A 20,368-nucleotide genomic window follows, 5' to 3' on the forward strand; every position below is an offset into this window, starting at 1 on the left:
TAAAAAGCCTAGCGGGCCGCCAAAAAACTGATTGCGGGCCGCAGATGGCCCGCGGGCCGTAGTTTGGACATGCCTGATGTACATAGACAAAGACAAATGACAAAGATAAAATAAATCAGTTATTAGAAATGAGTTATTAAAACTATCATGCTCAGAAATGTGCTGAAACAATCTTTCCTCCATTAAACAGAAATTTTGGGGAAAGGGGAAAAAAATAAACAGGGGCGCTAATAATTCAGGGGGGCTAATAATTCTGACTTCAACTATAACTATAACTATATATATATATATATATATATATATATATATATATATATATATATATATATATATATATATATATATATATAAATGCTTCTTCATGGTGCCCTGTGAGTGTGTGAAGGACAGGCCGAGAGCCAGAGGTGTTTGTCTTGTTCACACTGCGACTCTGTAGATCATTTGCTGTGTCACAGTTGAGTTACTGTAGTTCTACCGCAGTATAAAATCCACTGAAAGCTGAAGCCCCACTGAAATGATAACCAAAAACATCCAGCTGTTATATAGCAGCTTGACTCTGATTAGCACTGTGGCCTCACAGCAAGAAGGCCACTGGTTCGAGTTCGAGTTCTTTGTGGAGTTTGCATGTTCTCTCCTTGTTAACGTGGATTTCCTCTGGGTGCTCTGGTTTCATCCACAGTCCAAACACATGCGCTATAGGGGAATTGATTAACTAAATTGGCCATAGTATAAGTGTGTGTGTGTGTGTGTGGGGGGGGGGGGGGGGGGTGTTTTCCAGTACTGGGTTGCAGCTTGAATAGCCTAAAGTCATGATCTGCTTTATTTCTGCTGGGTTATTGATGCATATTTAATAGTTTCACACCTTGACGAGCTGGATTGAGGTGTTTTGTTAATTGTCTTCTCTGTGATGTGATGTGTTCATGTTGATAATTAGTTTTGTGTATGAATTGATTTTTGTTGAGTAATTACACAGTAATTAGTGCAGTTTCTATGCTCTAATTATTATTGGGAAAATGATGTATATAGTTGTATATAATGATTATTGCAGCATTTCTTACTAGTAAATCTCAATATTAATTATATGTTTAACCTCGTTTAACATTAATGCTGTGAGCTCTGTATGGACAGTGCAGAAACATGCTGAAGGATCATTTGTGCGCACAGTTTTTATTTTAGTTTTATAAATTTTGTATTTTGATTTATTTGATTTAAATTTTAATGTTGATTTAATTAAATGTAATTACCATCATTTATTTAAAAATAAAATATATATATATATATATTTTTTTTTTTGAGGGTGCGGGCAGCGGGATTATTATTAAATATCTTCGCAAGATTTATTTTAACTCCTGTGAGGGTGCGGGCAGCGGGATTATTATTAAATATCTTCGCAAGATGTATTTTAACTCCTGTAATCGTAATGTACAGAAAATCAAAAACTAAGCAGCAAAGTATGGCAGCATTTTATTTCATAATTTATTTACTTTATAATTCACATTTAATGTATTTAATTTTTATTTCATAATTTAATTTACACTTTTTGTTTATTTAATTTAATTTTACTTTAATTTGTAATTTATTGGAGAGGGATTAATATTATTATTAATCGTTTGCTTTGAAACATTATTTATTGTGAAAAGCACTATACAAATAAACTTGAATTGAATAAAACCCTTAGCAAGTGTGAGTTTTAACTCCTTTATATCACAATACGGCGAGGCAGTGGCGCAGTAGGTAGTGCGGTCCCACTTTATATTAAGTGGCCTTAACTAATATGTACTTACACAGGATTTAATAGTTTGTTACAATGTACTTATTGTGTAAATACATGTATTTACTGTGTACTTATGCTTAATTAAAAACATGTATGTAATTACATCTGTAATTAACTTTTGTAATTACATTTGTAAATACAATGTTGACCATCCCTTACACCTTAACCCACCCTTAAACCTACCCATACCACCAAACCTGTCCATAACCCAACCTCTATCCCAACTCAGAAGCACCACAAGTGTTCTCAAATACATTATAAACACAGTGAGTACATTGTATTTATTTTTTGATGTAAGTACACAGTAGTTAAGGCCACTTAATATAAAGTGGGACCGGTAGTGCTGTTGCCTCAAGAAGGTCGCTGGTTCGAACCTCGGCTCAGTTGGCGTTTCTGTGTGGAGTTTGCATGTTCTCCCTGCAATCGTGTGGGTTTCCTCCGGTTGCTCTGGTTTTCTCCTTGTGGAACAGGTGAATTGGGTAGGCTAAATTGTCCATAGTGTATGAGTGTGTGTGTGAATGTGTGTGTGGATGTTTCCCAGATATGGGTTGCGGCTGGAAGGGCATCCGCTGTGTAAAAACTTGCTGGATAAGTTGGCGGTTCATTCTGATGTGGCGACCCTGGATTAATAAAGGGACTAAGCTGAAGAGAAAATGACTGAATGAATATCACAATACACAGAAAAACTAAATCAAAAGGAGGAAAAAAAACAGCGGAAAAACGAAATATCTCAATGTTAACATTTGATTTTATCATTGTTACAACCCCTGGGTAGTCCAGAGGAGCGGTGTTGCCCACTTGGACTGAGGATTTAGTTAAAACACAAACTCACTAACTATACTGATAAATACAAATAAATAAACTAATATAAATAATAGTGATTTATTTACAAGTGGCGATGGTGGAACAGTGAGTGAGTTCTTTACAATATTTACAATTTTATAAACAATAAACGACCAAATTTTGAAAGACTGGCTATAGGTGGAGGTTAAGAAAAAAAAACAATCAAATCCAAAACAGTCGTACTGATATTGCAAAATAATCCCCTCTGATCTAATCAAGTAAACAAAAGATATAAAATATAAATCTTAAATATTAATGACATCCTACCAATCTACACTAACAACTTATATATATTATATATACAATATATTATATAACTTTATATATATATATATATATATATATATATATATATATATATATATATATATATATATATATATACAATTTTATTTTTTATTTTATTATTTTATTTAATTTAAATGTGTAAACGTAATTAATTAGACTTTTTATGTATTTATTTATTTATTTATATATTTATTTATTACACTTACACTTAAACAATTACGCATTTTTATTTTACTGTATATCACAATATATATGGCATTGCATTGTCAGCATTTTAAGCTAAAAAATGTAAATATATATATATATATATATATATATATATATATATATATATATATATATATATATATGTATGTATATTACTTTTAATTTGTTATTTATTTTTTTATTTATGTTTTTTCATTTTTTTTATTTGTTTGTCTTCATTTCCTCACTCACTCACTCACTCACTCACTCACTCACTCACTCACTCACTCACTCACTCACTCACTCACTCACTCACTCACTCATTCATATATTCATTAATTATTGTATTCATTCATCCATTCATGCATTTATTAATTCATTCATTCTTAAAAATGTGAGTGAGTGCATATGTGTGTGTGTGAGAGCGTGCACATGTTCCAACGTGCATGTGTCTGTGTCTATTATATAATGATGCCGATTTGTTTCTTGTTGCAGTATATAATATATAGTTATATTATACATAATATTTAGTATATTTAGATTTTAGAGTCAAATAACTGTGTGTCAATGCAAAAAAAAATATATATAAATAATTTTAAATTAATCTCAATGCATTTTAGAGTGAAGTCAGTATATTTCTTAACGCAAAATGTTATACCTTTAAAATAATGCTTCACCAGAAAATGTACAGAATTAAATAAGTTGCTCTTGACAAAAAATGAACATGTCCATATCTTTCAATATTTTAAAGTGAAATATAACCTGAACATGCAGTTTTAACCTGCAGAAATATTTAGTACAACTGCTGTTACAACCAACCATGAGAGTGACACTCAAACTGACACACACACACACACACACACACACACACACACACACACACACACACACACACACACACTCTCTCTCTCTTTGCCCTCAGTAAGCATCAGCTGTATGTGAATGCTTTCAGACAGATCACTCCAGACCTGTTTTAGCTCTCTTAGAGATGGAAATTGTACGTCCAAGAAAGTTCAGGCTTTCTCCAGCCTCCGGAAAGCTCTTAGCAGCACTGTGTGCATTCAAGAGCAGAGAAAATAAAGAGATATACAGAGATGGAGCCTTTTATACAGCGGGGGATGAAGCATCAGAATGTTACAGCTCGTTCTCAGAGAGGTCAGTCTGTAGGTCACACCACTGCTGATCATAAACCACCGTGATGATGATAGTGTTTGTAGATCCTGTTTGATCAGAAAAAAAAAATCGATTTTGGAAATGTAAAGTAGTATAGTACAGTATACTATAGTAGTATAGTAGCAATAGTACAATTCGATCCTTACATATTTGGCCATAGATGTCACCCACTCGGTCCCAGTCATTCCCCTCGCTGGCCAGCAGAGGCCGCCATCACCGGACTTCTAGCATTACATCATCCACATAGACTGATTGTGCACACACCTGAACTGAATCACGGTAAATACCCACGCCACCTATATAAGCCACACTCAAACCACAGTTCAGTGCGAAGTCTTGTTCAGCCCCGGCCAGCATTACTGAACGTTCTTTCCTGCCTGATCTCCTGTGCATTACCCCGGACTGTTTCTGACTCTGAGTTGCCTTCTGTCTGCCCACGACCCTTGCTTGATACACGGACTCTAAACCACGCTGCCTGCCCTCGACCCACGCCTGTCTTAAGGATTCTGAACCACGCCGCCTGCCACTGATCTATGCCTGGTAAATCACTCTGTGTCTGTCAGCCGCCAGCCCCACGACTTTTATTGATTACTGTTGATGTGTGTTCGCACTTGTGTTGGATGTTTGCGTTTGACTGTGTCTAATAAATACTGCAAAATGGATCCCTCCGTGTCAGTCTCCCCGTTACAATCGACACAATTCTAACATTTTTTTTAACAACTTCTGGTACAAGTTAATACTTTTGGTCCCTTAACAAGTGGGAGGCACATATGCAAACTCTTGTAAATCCTACAGCGTTCAACAGATTTGGATGTAAATACCCTCAAATTAAAGCTGTCAGTCTGCAGTTAAAGCACATCTCGTTCGTCTGAAATCTATTGTGTAGGTGTATAGAGCCTAAAATGTTTGAATTGTGTCGATGTACAAATATTTATGGAGCTGACTGTATGCAATGTGTTTCTGTTTAAATTAGCATTTCCATCACATACATTATATGTGCAAAGTTTGGTTCAAAAGCAAAATGAGATGATATCATTAACTTTGTGGTTTTAAAGCTTCATATGTCAAGCTTTGAAATCATAAAGGGGGTGGCACAGTGGCTCAGTGGTTAGCACTGTGGCCTCACAGCAGGAAGGTTACTGATTCCAGTCCAGGCGGGTTCAGTTGGCAATTTTATGTTTCCAGTTTGCATGTTCTCTCTTTGTTGGCATGGGTTTCCTCCGGGTGCTCCAGTTTCCCAAACGTATGCGCTGTAGGGGAATTGATTTAGTAACTAAATTGGTAAAACGTATGCTGGATTATTTGGCAGTTCATTCCACTGTGGCGGCCCCTGATAAATAAATGCAGTAAGCTAAAGGAAAATAAATGAGCGAATTGAAGTTTGCTGTACATGTGAATTTAGCTTTATTAAATTTCATTAAGACTTTTGTTAGTTTAGTGATATTTGTAACATATTTGCTAATTATTATTTTATTTCAGTTAGTCTTTTATTCAGTGACTACTGTTTAATTTATTTTGTTATTTACTTTTATTTAGTCATTTTATTTCAGTTTTCCACTGACTGTTTTTAGTGTCGTAGATTTAGATTTTTTATTTATTTATTTATTTATCTAACTTTAGTTTTTCTGTGATTTGTTTCACTTAGTTTTATTTATTTACATATTTATGTACTTTGCTGCAGTTTTATTCATTTATGTATGTATGTATTTATTTATTTATTTTTGTATGTATTTATTTATTTATTTATTTATTTATTTATGTATTTATGTATTTATTTATGTATTTATTTATGTATTTGTTAATGTATTTGTTTATTTATTTACTTTTTCATTCTTTTCAGTTTTCTGTGACTGTTGTTTCATTTAGTTTATTTATTTTAATTTACTAATTTTATTTCAGGTGCGTTACGGTGGCTCAGTGGTTAGCACTGTGGCCCCAACTGGGTCAGTTGGCATTTCTGTGTGTAGTTTGCATGTTCTCCCTTTGTTGGCGTGGATTTCCTCCGGGTGCTCCAGTTTCCCCCACAGTGTGTGTGCAAATTTGAGTGTGCATGGGTGTTTCCCAGTACTGGGTGGCAGCTGGATGGGCATCCACTGTTTAAAACATATGCTGGAATAGTTGATGGTTCATTTTGCTGCATGTGGCGACCTCTGATATATAAGCGACTAAGTCGAGGGAGAGTGAATGAATGAATGAATTTTCATCTAACACTCAAGCGTTCTCAAGACTAAATGGGCGTTCAGTAGAGGATTGATTTTGGATCTAAAAATGAGATTATAGCAGAACATTCGTCAACACTGACAGATTCTGCCCCAAAATATAAACCTAGCTGAATTCTGCTGCTTCATTCATTCAATCATTTTCTTGTCGGCTTAATTAATCCGGGGTCGCCACAGCGGAATGAACTGACAACTTATCCAGCAAGTTTTTACGCAGCGTATACCCTTCCAGCCGCAACCCATGTCTGGGAAACATCCACACACACATTCACACACACACTCATACACTACGGACAATTTAGCCCACCCAATTCACCTGTACCGCATGTCTTTGGACCGTGGGGGAAACTGGAGCACCTGGAGGAAACCCATGCGAACATGCAAACTCCACACAGAAACGCCAACTGAGCCGAGGCTTGACCCAGCGACCTTCTTGCTGTGAGGCGACAGCACTACCTACTGCGCCACTGCTTCGCCCCTCTGCTGCTTCATATAGATATTATTTTATTGTATTTTCTTGGCTGTGTCTTTTCACTTTCCCTCTGCAAATGAAATATAGCGAGGCCGGTGATGTCTGATCTGCTGCGCTGTGATTTATTTCAGCTTCCTCTTCATCATGTGGTTTATAAAGTCAGGTTAATCCCACCTGCCTGTTGAAGGATACGCACCACCTTTCAGTCCTTCTGTCAAATTGATTTTCTTTAGGCAACTCTAATGGAGCAGCTTTTCTACCTTATCAATTTTTAACCTGTAAGAAAAGACCTTAAAGAGAGCTGATAAAGTGCTCCATCTTTGTCCTTCACTGCCTTTTCATTACATGAGAAACTCCTACCATTGATCCACAGCGATGCTGTTCAATGGTTATTTTCTAAAATTTAGACACTTTTTTTTTTTTTTTAAATTCTGGGTCAGTGTAATTTTAGTGTGAGATAAACAACGTTTTAATTTTTATTTATTTATTTATTTATTTATTTATTTATTTATTTATTTATTTATTTATTTGTTTGTTTGTTTGTTTGTTTGTTTGTTTGTTTAATAGTTAACCCCCCCCCCCACTATTTGATTATATTATTTTACTTTAACTTGTGTATCGTTAAGAACAATAGTAATCCGTTTTATTTTTATATTAGATCTTTTTCTTTGCTTAACCTGTAGCTCTGACTGGATCATTTGATTCAGTGAGTCATTATCCTAGAACTGACCCTGACTGGTTTATTTGATTCTTTGAGTGATTAACTTGATTCGTACTCTTACTGGATCATTTGATTTAGTCGTTAACTTGAAACTCACTCCGACTGATTCATTTGACACTAGTGAGTCTTTAACCTGGAACTCACTCAGACTGGTTCATTTAAAACAGCGAGTTTTTACCTTGAAACTCACTCTAACTTTAGTGAATCAGTAAGTCATTAACTTGGAACTCACTCTGACTGGTTCATTTGATTCACTGAATCCTTAACTTGGGACTCACTCTGACTGATTATTTTGATTTAGTGAATCATTAACTTCATAGTCACTCTGACTTGTTAATTTGATTCAGTGAGTCATTACTTGGAATTCACCCTGATTGGATCATTTAAATCAGCGAGTTGAGTTGAATCAGTGAGTCATTAACTTGGAACTCACTCTGACTGGTTCATTTGATTCACTGAATCCTTAACTTGGGACTCACTCTGACTGATTATTTTGATTCAATGAGTCAATAACCTGATTCTCACTCTGACTGGTTTATTTGATTCAATGAGTTGTTAACTTGGAACTCTGACTTGTTCTTTTGAATCAGTGAGTCATTAACTTGATATTCTCTCTGACTGATTAATTTGATTCATTGAGTTATTAAGTTGGAACTCACTCTAAATGGTTCATTTAAATCATCGAGTTGTTACCTTGTAACTCACCTTGATTAGTTAATTTGATTCAGTGAATCAATCAACTGGAACACACCCCGACTGGTTAATTTGATTCAGTAAATTGTTAACGTGGAACTCACTCTTACTGATTATTTTAATTCAGTGAGTCATTAACTTGATACTATGGCTACTTAATTTGATTCATTGAGTCATTAACCAGATACTCTGACTGGATCATTTGAATCACTGAATCGCTAACTTGGAACTCACTCTAACTGGTTCAGTTGATTCAGTGAATTGTTAAATTGATACTTACTCTGATCATTTGAAACGGTGAGTTGGTCACTTGGAGCTCAGTCTCACTGGTTCATTTGATTCACTGAATCATTTTCTTAAAACTTACTATGACTGATTATTTTGATTCATTGAGTCTTTAAATTAGAACTCACTCTGATTGGATCATTTGAATCAGTGTATCATTAACTTGGAACTTACTCTGACTCGTTTATTTGATTCATTGAGTCATTTATTTGAAACTTACTATGTCTTGTTCACTTGATTCAGTGAGTTGTTAACTTGAGACTCACACTGACTGGTTCATTCAATTCAGTGAGTCATTAACCTGGAACACACACTGACTTGTTCATTTGATTCAGTGAGTTCTTAACTTAAAACTCTATATGAATAGATCATTTGATTCAGTGAGTCATTAACTTGAGACTCATTCTGACTAAATATTTTGAGGTAAAAGTGTCTAAACTAAGCTAGCACATGATTATTTGCTCTGTATCCTCTGATAAACCACCACTGGTGTGTTATAAACTCCTGCATGGTCTTTACTTCAGGCATTATAAAAGTCACTTCATGCAGACTGCTCCAAGAGCAGTTTCAGATCTCCCTAAACACTGAAAGAAGTGTGGAAGTGGTCCGCGGGCCATCGGCTGACAGTGTTTTCAGTGTTTCTGGTTTTCTCGGTGAGTGAGAGATAAAAGGTTTAGCCTGTCCGAGCTGCCGGATGCCGGTCCACTCGGAGCTGCAGGGATTTGGCTTGATGCAGTGCCTGATGGGAGGGACTGCCCCACTTTCAGGCAAAGCCTCATGGGAAGACCAACATTGGGCTTCCAGTGCTGTCAACGGTAAACACTCTCCAGCCCTGCGCTCGGCAACCGACACGGTGTTGCTAGGGAACAGACCCGATTGTAGTGTCGAAATATGCTCTTGACCCAGAAACTACATTCAAAATTGATTAGAATACAAAAGGAGCACAGGAAGTGGATTTGTGCTCTTCAGAATATGTGAACAAGTATGAGAAACATTTCAGTGGTGTAGAACGTGGCGTAGTTCAAATATAAATCAACAAACAATAAACAATAATAATAATAAAACTGATGACTCAGTAATAAATCAGCACAATTACAAAGACTGGTTCATTTGATTCAGTGAGTCATTAACTTGATACTTATTCTTATTGGTTCATTTGAGTCAGTGAGTTGTTAATATGAAATTCTTACTGGATCATGTGATTCAGTGAGTCATTAACCTTATACTCACTCTGACTGCTTCATTTGATTCAGTGAGTCATTAACTTGATACTTATTCTTATTGGTTCATTTGAGTCAGTGAGTTGTTAATATGATATTCTTACTGGATCATGTGATTCAGTGAGTCATAAACCCTATACTCACTCTGACTGCTTCATTTGATTCAGTGAGTCATTAACTTGATACTTATTCTCATTGGTTCATTTGAGTCAGTGAGTTGTTAATATGATACTCTTACTGGATCATGTGATACAGTGAGTCATTAACCTTACACTTACTTTGACTGCTTCATTTGATTCAGTGAGTCATTAACTTGATACTTATTCTCATTGGTTCATTTGAGTCAGTGAGTTGTTAATATGATACTCTTACTGGATCATGTGATTCAGTGAGTCATTAACCTTATACTCACCCTGACTGCTTCATTTGATTCCGTGAGTCATTAACGTAATACTTATTCTCATTGGTTCATTTGAGTCAGTGAGTTGTTAATATGTTACTCTTACTGGATCATGTGATTCAGTGAGTCATTAACCTTATACTTACTCTGACTGCTTCATTTGATTCAGTGAGTCATTAACTTGATACTTATTCTCATTGGTTCATTTGAGTCAGTGAGTTGTTAATATGATACTCTTACTGGATCATGTGATTCAGTGAGTCATTAACCTTATACTCACTCTGACTGATTCATTTAATTCAGTGAGTCATTAACTTGATACTTATTCTCATTGGTTCATTTGAGTCAGTGAGTTGTTAATATGATACTCTTACTGGATCATGTGATTCAGTGAGTCATTAACCTTATACTCACTCTGACTGATTCATTTGATTCCGTGAGTCATTAACGTGATACTCTGACTAGTTATTTTGATTCAGTGAGTTGGTAGTAGAATAATCTTACTGGATCATTTGATTCACTGAGTCATTAACCTTAAACTCACTCAGACTAGATCATTTGCTTCAGTAAGTCAAAATGAGGACAGGAACTGGATTTGTGCTCTTCAGAATATGTGAACAAGTATGAGAAACATTTCAGTCGTGTAGATCGTGCATACTTCAAATATAAAGCAACAAACAATAAACAAAAATAATAATAAAACAGATGACTCAGTAATAAATCAACACAATTACAAAGACTGGTTCATTTGATTCAGTGGGTCATTAGCTTGGTACTCATTCTCACTGATTCAGTGAGTCATTAACGCGATACTCTGACTGGTTAATTTGATTCAGTGAGTTGTTAGTGGGATACTCTTACTGGATCATTTGATTCAGTGAGTGTTTAACCTTATATTCACTCTGACTTGATCATTTAAATCAGTGATTCGTTAACTCGATTCTAACTCTGACTTGTTTACTTGATTTAGTGAGTGATTAACCTTATATTCACTCGGACTGGATCATTTGATTCAGAGAGTTGTTAACTTGTAGCCTTGCTCTGACTGGATCATTTGATTCAGTGATTCGTTAACTCGATTCTAACTCTGACTTCTTCACTTGATTTAGTGAGTCATTAACCTTATATTCACTCTGACTGGATCATTTGATTCAGCGAGTCATTAACCTTATATTCACTCTGACTGAATCATTTGATTCAACAAGTCATTACCCTTATATTCACTCTGACTGGATCAGTTGAATCAGAGAGTTGTTAACTTGTAGCCTCGTTCTGACTGTATCATTTGATTCAGTGATTTGTTAACTTAATGCTAAGTATGACTGGTTCATTTAATTAAGTGATTTATTATCCTTATACTCACTCTGACTGGATCATTTGAATCAGAGTGTCTTGTTAATTTGATTCAGTGTGTCATTAACTTAATACTTGCTCTAAATGGTTCAATTGGTTCAGTGAGTCATTAACCTTATACTCACCCTGACTGGATCATTTGAATCAGAAAGTCGTTAACTTGTAGCCTCGTTCTGACTGGATTATTTTATTCAGTGATTCGTTATCTCGATTCTAACTCTGACTTGTTTACTTGATTTAGTGTGTCATGTACCCTATACTCACTCTGACTGGATCATTTGATTCAGTGAGTCATTAACCTTATACTCACTCTGACTGGATTATTTGATTCAGTGAGTCATTAACCTTATACTCACTCTGACTGGATCATTTGATTCAGTGAGTCATTAACCTTATACTCTCTCTGACTGGATCATTTGATTCAGTGAGTCAAAATGAGGACAGGAAGTGGATTTGTCTTCAGAATATGTGAACAAGTATGAGCAACATTTCAGTCGTGTAGAATGTGGCGTACTTCAAATATAAAGCAACAAACAATAAACAAAAATAATAATAAAACAGATGACTCAGCACAATTAGAATAATTTCTGAAGATCACCCCTACCCTAAACCCAACCGATAGTGTTTTTTTAAAGCACAGATTGACCCGATCACCCCCGTTTTCTAAACCCAAACAACAGTGTTTTTTCAAAAACAATTCAGAAAAGAAAAGCCCTCACCTGCTTTTTTACCACGTTTTCAGATTTTACCGTATTCTCACCCTGTTATTTACTTGCTTATTAATTGTTTTGCCTTTTGTTTTTGTTTTACCTGCTTTCTGGACCCGTTCTTCACCAGAATCGAACCCTGTTGTCGTGGTCAACTCCGCTCTGCCTCCCAAGTCTGCCGACATATGTGGCGAGCCACTGGGCAAACTGGTAACAGCGGAAAATCACCTACAAGGAGGTAAGCAGGCATGTTGTAGCAAGAAAAGAAACAGAAGCCAGCGGTGGCTTCATACTGTCCTGTTGTGTTTGTTTTAAATACAAAATGCTGCCATACACGCCTCTGGCTACGTATTTCATGCTCTCTAGAAGTGTACACAGGGATACATTTTCACAATGAGCCTGTGTTGCAATTTTCTGTATTTTGTGATATTGAATACACATATGGTGTATATATATATATATATATATATATATATATATATATATATATATATATATATATATATATATATATATATATATATATATATCAACATCCCATAATGCAATTTACAACCGTAATTAAACTGAGAACACAAAACACACAGAAACTGTTCATTAACAGGTATTTTTACTGTGTACATTCATAATTGATTTGAGTGCAAACGCAGCACAGGAAGTGGATTTTCTGCTCTTCAGAATGCAAACGAATGTACCGACATGCTCAAGTATGAGAGAAATTCAGCTGTGAATGTCCTCTGTGAAGAACACGGTATAATCCATCAGCCATTCAGACATAATGATGTTAGCAGGCCCTCACACACTCACACACTCACACACACATACACAGAGGGCTTCATCTCTACAGCACTGCGTCAATAAAACACACACCATTCCCGGACCTCTGCCTTTCTCCAGCGCACAACACCGGGCTAATTTTATCTAGCATAACCAAGCAGAAAATTGAAATCTGCCATCTTTGTTCAAGGCCGCTGGGAACTGCAGGCGGATTGGCTGAGGAGGAATAAGACACAGTCAGAAAGCCTGATTAAAACTGTCCCGAGATCCATTTCATGACATTAAAAGCCTCCTGAAGAAGAAAAGGGCACCATAGTGTAGGCTAATGTAGAGCCGGATTTATCTAGAGGGAGAAAAGAAACCCTTTACACTCGGATAAAAGACAATAAGGCAGGGAACACATTGAATAATACTCAAACTGAATTGACCCAGAAGTCAATCGAAATTTATTTAAATGCAAAAGCAGCAAAGGAAGTGGATTTTTGCTCTTCGGAGAGCGAACGTATGTAAACATTTACATTAGACATTGTTATGTTTTATTGTTCTGCGATATATATTGCAATATACACTCACCGGCCACTTTATTAGGTACACCTGTCCAACTGCTCGGTAACGCAAATTTCTAAATAGCCAATCACTCGACGGAAACTCAACGCATTTAGGCATGTAGACATGGTCAAGACGATCTGCTGCAGTTCAAACCAATCATCAGAATGGGGAAGAAAGGGGATTTAAGTGACTTTGAACGTGGCATGGTTGTTGGTGCTGGCAGAGTAACTCAAATAAGCACTCGCTACAACCGAGCTCTGCAGAAGAGCATGTCTGAACACACAACACGTCCAACCTTGAGGCGGATGGGCTACAGCAGCAGAAGAGCACACCGGGTGCCGCTCCTGTCAGCTAAGAACAGGAAACTGAGGCTACAATTCACACAGGCTCACCAAAACTGGACAATAGAAGATTGGAGAAACGTTGCCTGCTCTGATGAGTCTCCATTTCTGCTGACACATTCAGATGCTCGGGTCAGAATTTGGCATGGTGGTGGTGTAATGGTGTGGGGGATATTTCCTTGGCACACTATGGGTCCATTAGTACCAATTGACTATGGTGTCAACTAGTATTGTTACTGACCATGTCCATCCCTTTATGAGCACAGTGTTTTCATCTTCTGATGACTGCTTCCAGCAGGATAACGCACCATGTCATAAAGTGTGAATCATCTCAGACTGGTTTCTTAAACATGACAATGAGTTCACTGTACTCAAATGGCCTCCACAGTCAGCAGAGATCAATCCAATAGAGCACATTTGGGATGTAGTGGAACGGGAGATTGGCATCATGGATGTGCAGCCGACAAATCTGCAGCAACTGTGTGATGCTATCATGTCAAAATGGAGCAAAATCTCTGAGGAATATTTCCAGTAGTGTGTTGAATCTACGCCACGAAGGATTAAAGCAACTTTGAAGCCAAAAAAGGGTCCAACCCGGTACTAGTAAGGTGTACCTAATAAAGTGGCCGGTGAGTGTACATCTTTTGTACTTCAAAATTGCACAGAATATACAGTCGAAATTATTTGACCTCTTGTGACTTGTGAAATACTGAAATATTTTCCAACTTATGTTTATCAGAGCAAGGAATTTCTCACAGTATTTCCTAAAATATTTTTTTTTTTCTTTTGAAAAAAGTCTTATTTGTTTTATTTCGGCTAGAATAAAAGCAGCTTTTAATTGTTTTAAAGCATTTTAAGTCAATATTATTAGCCCCTTAAGCAATATTTGTTTTGACTGTCTCCAGAACAAACCACTGTTATACAATGACTTGCCTAATTACCCTAACTTTACCCTAGTTAACCTAGTTAAGCCTTTAAATGTCACTTTAAGCTGAATACTTGTATCTAGAAAAATATCTAGTCTAATTTTATGTGCTGTCATCATGGCGAAGATAAAAGAAAGCAGTTGTTAGAAATAAGTTATCAAACTATTATGATTAGAAATGTGCTGAAAATCTTTCCATTAAACAGAAATTGTGGGCTTGTAGTTCAGAAGGGGGTAATAAGTAGGCCCACACGGAATCTGTGCACGCAGAATTCCAAAGATTTTTCGCAGATTTTCCGCAGATTTCTACAGTTTTTTAGCCCATTATTAATTCTGTTTATTTACTTGAGTAAATGTGTAAATCTGAATTTATTCAGTTTTTATTCAGTAATTTATTATTTTTTATTTAATAAGGTTTTAGTTATGATATTCCGCTGGATACCCCCAAAATAATTTCGCAGAAATCCACAGATTTTTACCAAAATTCTCAGCAGAAATAGCAAAAAACGTCCGCAGATTCCGTCTGGCCCTGGTAATAAGTCTGACCTCAACTGTCTGTACATCTAATTTCATTGCTGCTGAGGGTTCAACTCATTCTTAATTTTGTGCTGCTATTTTGAGTTAAATCCTCAGTGGAAGTAACAAACTGTCGCCTTTTTCAGTTGATTCTCAATAATTTCCCTCTGGACCAAACTTGGACTCCAGAAACTGGCCAAACTTTTCGATCTGTTTGTGTGTGTAAGTGTTAAATCTGAAGTGTGATTGTTCTCCGCTAGTGTTTCTCCACTGAAGTCGTGTGTGTGTGTGTGTGTGTCAGAGTCTCAAGTTAAGGACTCACTGATTCAAATGATCCAGTAATAGTGAGTGAAGTTAGGGTGGCACGATGGCTTATTGGTTAGCACTGTGGCCTTACAGCAAGAAGGTCACTAGTTCGAGTTCCAGCTGGGTCAGTTGGCATTTCTGTGTGTAGTTTGCATGTTCTCCCTGTGTTGGCTCCCAGGTTTCCTCCTGGTGTTCCGGTTTCCCCCACAGTCCAAACACATGCGCTATAGGGGAATTGATCAACTACATTGACCGTAGTGAATGACTGTGTGCGAATGTGTGTGTATAGTGTTTTCCAGTACTGGGTTGCAGCTGAAAGGGCATTCACTGTGTAAAACATATGCTTGAATAGTTGTCGGTTCATTCCGCTGTGGCGACCCCTAATAAATTAGGAAATAAGCCGAAGGAAAATGAATGAATAGTGAGTCAAGGTAATAACTGACTAGTCTCAGCTAGAGATCTGCGCAGGACTACATTTTTAATCCCGCTCCCACCAGGTTTTAGTCCGAACCCGACCGATCCTGCTTATATTCAGCATCTGTTGTCCCGATGTTTGCCCTGTCCCGTTTTCTACCCGCCGCGACCGTTCCCGCTAACGGGATTGTGGATTGTGTTTGCCTATGACAAGCTGTCTGTATAAACACACACACACATAGACACATCACAGCACCGAGCAAGCGGCACACACTATCACGCTCTCTCTCTCATTCACACACATACACACACACACATAGACAGCAGCGACCAAGCGAATCAACACACAGCATCACACATACGCATGCTCGGGAGCGATATTGTTAGACTGCCCGCTCCCGTTCAAATTACACCAGTTACCGACCGATCCCGTGCTTTATTCAGAGATTTATTCCCGTGCCGCAAGAAATCTGTTCGGGTTCCGCGGCTCACGCATTACAGCCACGGGAATGCAGACCTCTAGTCTCAGCCTTTGTTGTCCCACCAAGCACCAACCAAAGACTTTTGGCAGTTGTCGTCTGTTTTCATATACATGGACTCACGTCCGTGAGTCGTGTGTGCAGAGATCTTCATCAGCCCACCCAGATACTAGTCTGAATGGATAAAACGCTGTGATGTTTATTAGGGCTGCTCGATTTTGGGAAAAATCATAATCAGGATTATTTTGGTCATAATTGTAATCACGATTATTCAAAACGATTATCAGTTGAAGTCAAAATGATTCGCCCTTCTGTGAATTTATTTTTATTTATAAATATTTCCCAAATGATGTTTAACAGAGGTTTTTTCACAGTATTTCCTATAATATTTTTTTCTTCTGGAGAAAGTCTTATTTGTTTTATTTCAGCTAGAATAAAAGCAGGTTTGAATATTTTGAAACCTATTTTAACAGCTCGATATTATTAGCCCCTTTAAGCAATATATATGTTTGATTGTGTGCAGAAGAAACTACTGTTATACAATGACTTGCCTATTTACACTAATAAGCCTTTAAATGTCACTTTAAGCTGAATACTAGTATCTTGAAAAACATCTAGTAAAATATAATGTGCTGTCATCATAGCAAAGATAAAAGTAATCAGTTATTAGTGATGAGTTATTAAATCTGTGATGATTAAACTGTGCTTTAAGCATCTTCACTGTATTTTTGATTTTATTATTGATTAATGATATAAACAGTCGGCAGCAGCAGGAATACTGCACGCTGTCACTTTAAGAATAGTGCGGCTCTGATATAGTTATTCTTTCACATTTCTTTTGATTCTCAACTTGTTAGTTTATTACACAAATGAGGGTTAATAATAATAATCACTGAACACCGCGCTCTGACACAAACGTGCATGTATTTGACCATTAAAGCGCTCACATTAAGATCCCGCTAGATGTGTGTGTGCTCTGCTGTCCAAGGCTAAGCACGTTGCGCACGCAAACACACACACGCTACCTGTCAGAGGCTAAGCACAGCGCGCACCTACACAACAGCACGTGCTCTTTTGCGCTTTTAAAAACATGAATGATGCGCATCCCGTGCTGCAGAAGTTACATTACAGCACATGCTTTCAGTCATTTTCACGTGGAACTGAGCTTTGCAGAGGCAAAGAGTTTTCACACGTGTACAACTGGAAAGGGGGCGGTACGTGATGGAATAATCGTTTATCTCGATTAATGGTTTTTCATAATCGTTAAAAGCCGAAATCGAAATCGGATTTTCGATTAATTGCACAGCCCTGATGTTTATATTGATGATGTGCTCGTTAATACACATAACTTTCTAAGATGTTGATGAATCTGTCAGCACACTCGTCTGATATTGTGAGGATCACTTTGGGACGATGAACATTTATTAATTTGGCTTAAAAGCTGGGTTATTAAAATAATGCAATACTCACTGCATGAGTGCTTCAACTTGTGATGTCGACAGAACTTTAGGTATGCTTATATTCCTGTTTTATTTTCTATTGGCAGTGAAAACCTTGTGTGTGTGCTTGTTTTGTAACTTATAAGTTGAGTGTGTGAAGCATCTGCTCTGCTCTCCGCCGTTCACACCTGTGGTCAGTGGAGCGAGAGCTGAGCTGTTCATTTGGACACACAGGCGGCACAATGTGCCAGGAAGTGACATCACGCATGTTCCAGTCTGTCAGGAGGTTATGAGAGTTCAGGGAATAGGCTTACAGGAAATATATTAAAGTATTCAGTTCTTGATGCTTATGCCATCACTGATCTGTAGAGGGTCATAAGATTGTGTCTTTATTTTTTATTTTCATTCTGTTTCACGTTATATAAATTATAAGTTTTCTTTGGTATTCTTTGGAAACTCCTGAACGAATCAAATATTACATTTAAAATAAATAAAACTTCTGACAGGAGGTTCAGTTTTATCATTTTGTATTTGTAAATCTCTAAAATGTTCACATTGGCTGCATCCAAAATCACATACCTCCATACTATATAGTACGCTAAAGCAGTATGCGAGCTGAGTAGTACGTCTGAATTCATGGAAATCGAAAACCTAATACTCTTACATTATTAAGGTAGCTGAAGTTGTTGTTGATATTGTAGTGGTAGTAATTGTTGTAGTAGTAGTAGTCATTGTAGTAGTATCGATTGTAATTGTGATTATTGAAGTAGTAGGTACTGTAGTAGTTGATGTCATTGGCATAGTGGTAGCAGAAGTAGTGAAGGTGTCGTTGTAGCAGTAGTAGTAGTAGTAGTCGTTGTTGGTGTAGTAGTATCAGTAGTAGATGTTGTTGATGTAGATGTAGTAGCAGTGAATGCGGTAGTAGTAGTAGTAGTAGACGTAGCAGACGCTGTAGTAGTATCAGTAGTAGTAGTATCAGTATTAGTAGACATTGTAGTAGTAATAGTTGTGGTTGTGGCTGTAGTAGAAGCAGTAGTAGTTGTAATATAAGTAACTTTCTGTAGTAGTAGTTGGTGTAGTACTTGTGATTTATTATTGTTGTCAGTTATTATTATTGTTGTCCTTTCTTTTTACTGTCATTTTTACTATCATACATGATTGTTACTCCCTACCACTGACTGGTTTCTTCTTTTGTTTTGTTTTTTATTTATTTTTTGTTGTTTTGTTATTGCTTTTTGTTGATGTTTTTTTTGTGTTTGTATGATCCCAATTTATGTACCTTTTTGCATATTCTAAAAAAAAAAGAAAAAGAAAACCTAATACTTCAGGCGAGACTTTGAAGTGCGCATCGCGGGAGAATTCACGACTGAGAGTGAGGCGACGCAACTTGATTCTAAATTATTAGAATGTTAAATTCAACAATTTACTAATCCAAAACATTTTATTTATGAATATGATTTAATATAATATCAGTTAACAATAAATAAATAAAATATATTAAAATATATTAAAAATATATTAAATACTGTATTAAATGTATTCTTCATTAATGTTGTTTAATTTATTAACTAGCATTAATTATTAGACTAAGTGTAAACTTTAACCAGTAAGTTACTATTACATTTATAACATTTGAAACTTATAATTACAGTACAATGCTAAATTACTATTTTTAAAATAGTATTAATAATAATAATAATAATATGAATAATATGAATAATAATAATGGTAATAATAATAATGGCAGTGGCGCAGTAGGTAGTACTGTCGCCTCACAACAAGAAGGTTGCTGGGTCGCTGGTTCGATCCTCGGCTCAGTTGGCGTGGGTTTCCTCCAGGTGCTCCGGTTTCCCCCACAGTCCAAAGACATGCGGTACAGGTGAACTGGGTAGGCTAAATTGTCCGTAGTGAATGTGCGTGTGGATGTTTCCCATACATGGGTTGTGGCTGGAAGGGCATCCGCTGTATAAAAATGTGCTGGATAAGTTGGCGGTTTATTCCGATGTGGCGACCCCGGATGAATAAAGGGACTAAGCCGACAAGAAAATGAATAAATGAATTTATACAGCGCGCAGTTGTCCTGCTTTTCTGTGTTCGGTTTTAAATCCATTTTTGTCATTAATGAGTGTAAAAATATTGATATAATTATTAGCCTGGGTAATTTTATATTATTAATAATAATAATGGTAATAATAATAAAATAATAATAATAATAATAATCATTCTAAATAATAATAATAATAATAATAATAATAATAATAATAACGATTATGATATTATTATTATTA

The 20,368-nt window shown here is 36.4% G+C and overlaps 1 protein-coding gene and 1 long non-coding RNA gene across 3 annotated transcripts in view; one reads left to right on the forward strand and one right to left on the reverse strand.

Moving 5' to 3' along the window:
• The window catches only part of lrfn1 (leucine rich repeat and fibronectin type III domain containing 1), a 346,207-nt gene that overhangs the window by 69,168 nt on the left and 256,671 nt on the right, over positions 1-20,368 (forward strand). Inside the window, exon 2 of one of the 2 annotated variants that reach the window (XM_073922832.1) lies at positions 12,465-12,572. The exons of the other annotated variant lie outside the window; for it this stretch is intronic. The gene's annotated coding sequence lies outside the window, so the exon portion shown is untranslated. The remainder of the gene's footprint in view (positions 1-12,464; positions 12,573-20,368) is intronic. 2 annotated transcript variants of the gene reach the window in all.
• LOC141377944 (uncharacterized) lies at positions 7,188-10,946 on the reverse strand. The gene is made up of 3 exons (XR_012391136.1): positions 8,382-10,946; positions 8,133-8,336; positions 7,188-8,046 (listed from the first exon to the last, which is right to left on the reverse strand). It is a non-coding gene; the product is annotated as an uncharacterized lncRNA (long non-coding RNA).

Source organism: Danio rerio, chromosome 15 (genome assembly GCF_049306965.1).
Source record: "Danio rerio strain Tuebingen ecotype United States chromosome 15, GRCz12tu, whole genome shotgun sequence".
In the NCBI taxonomy this organism is placed as follows: Eukaryota; Metazoa; Chordata; class Actinopteri; order Cypriniformes; family Danionidae; genus Danio; species Danio rerio.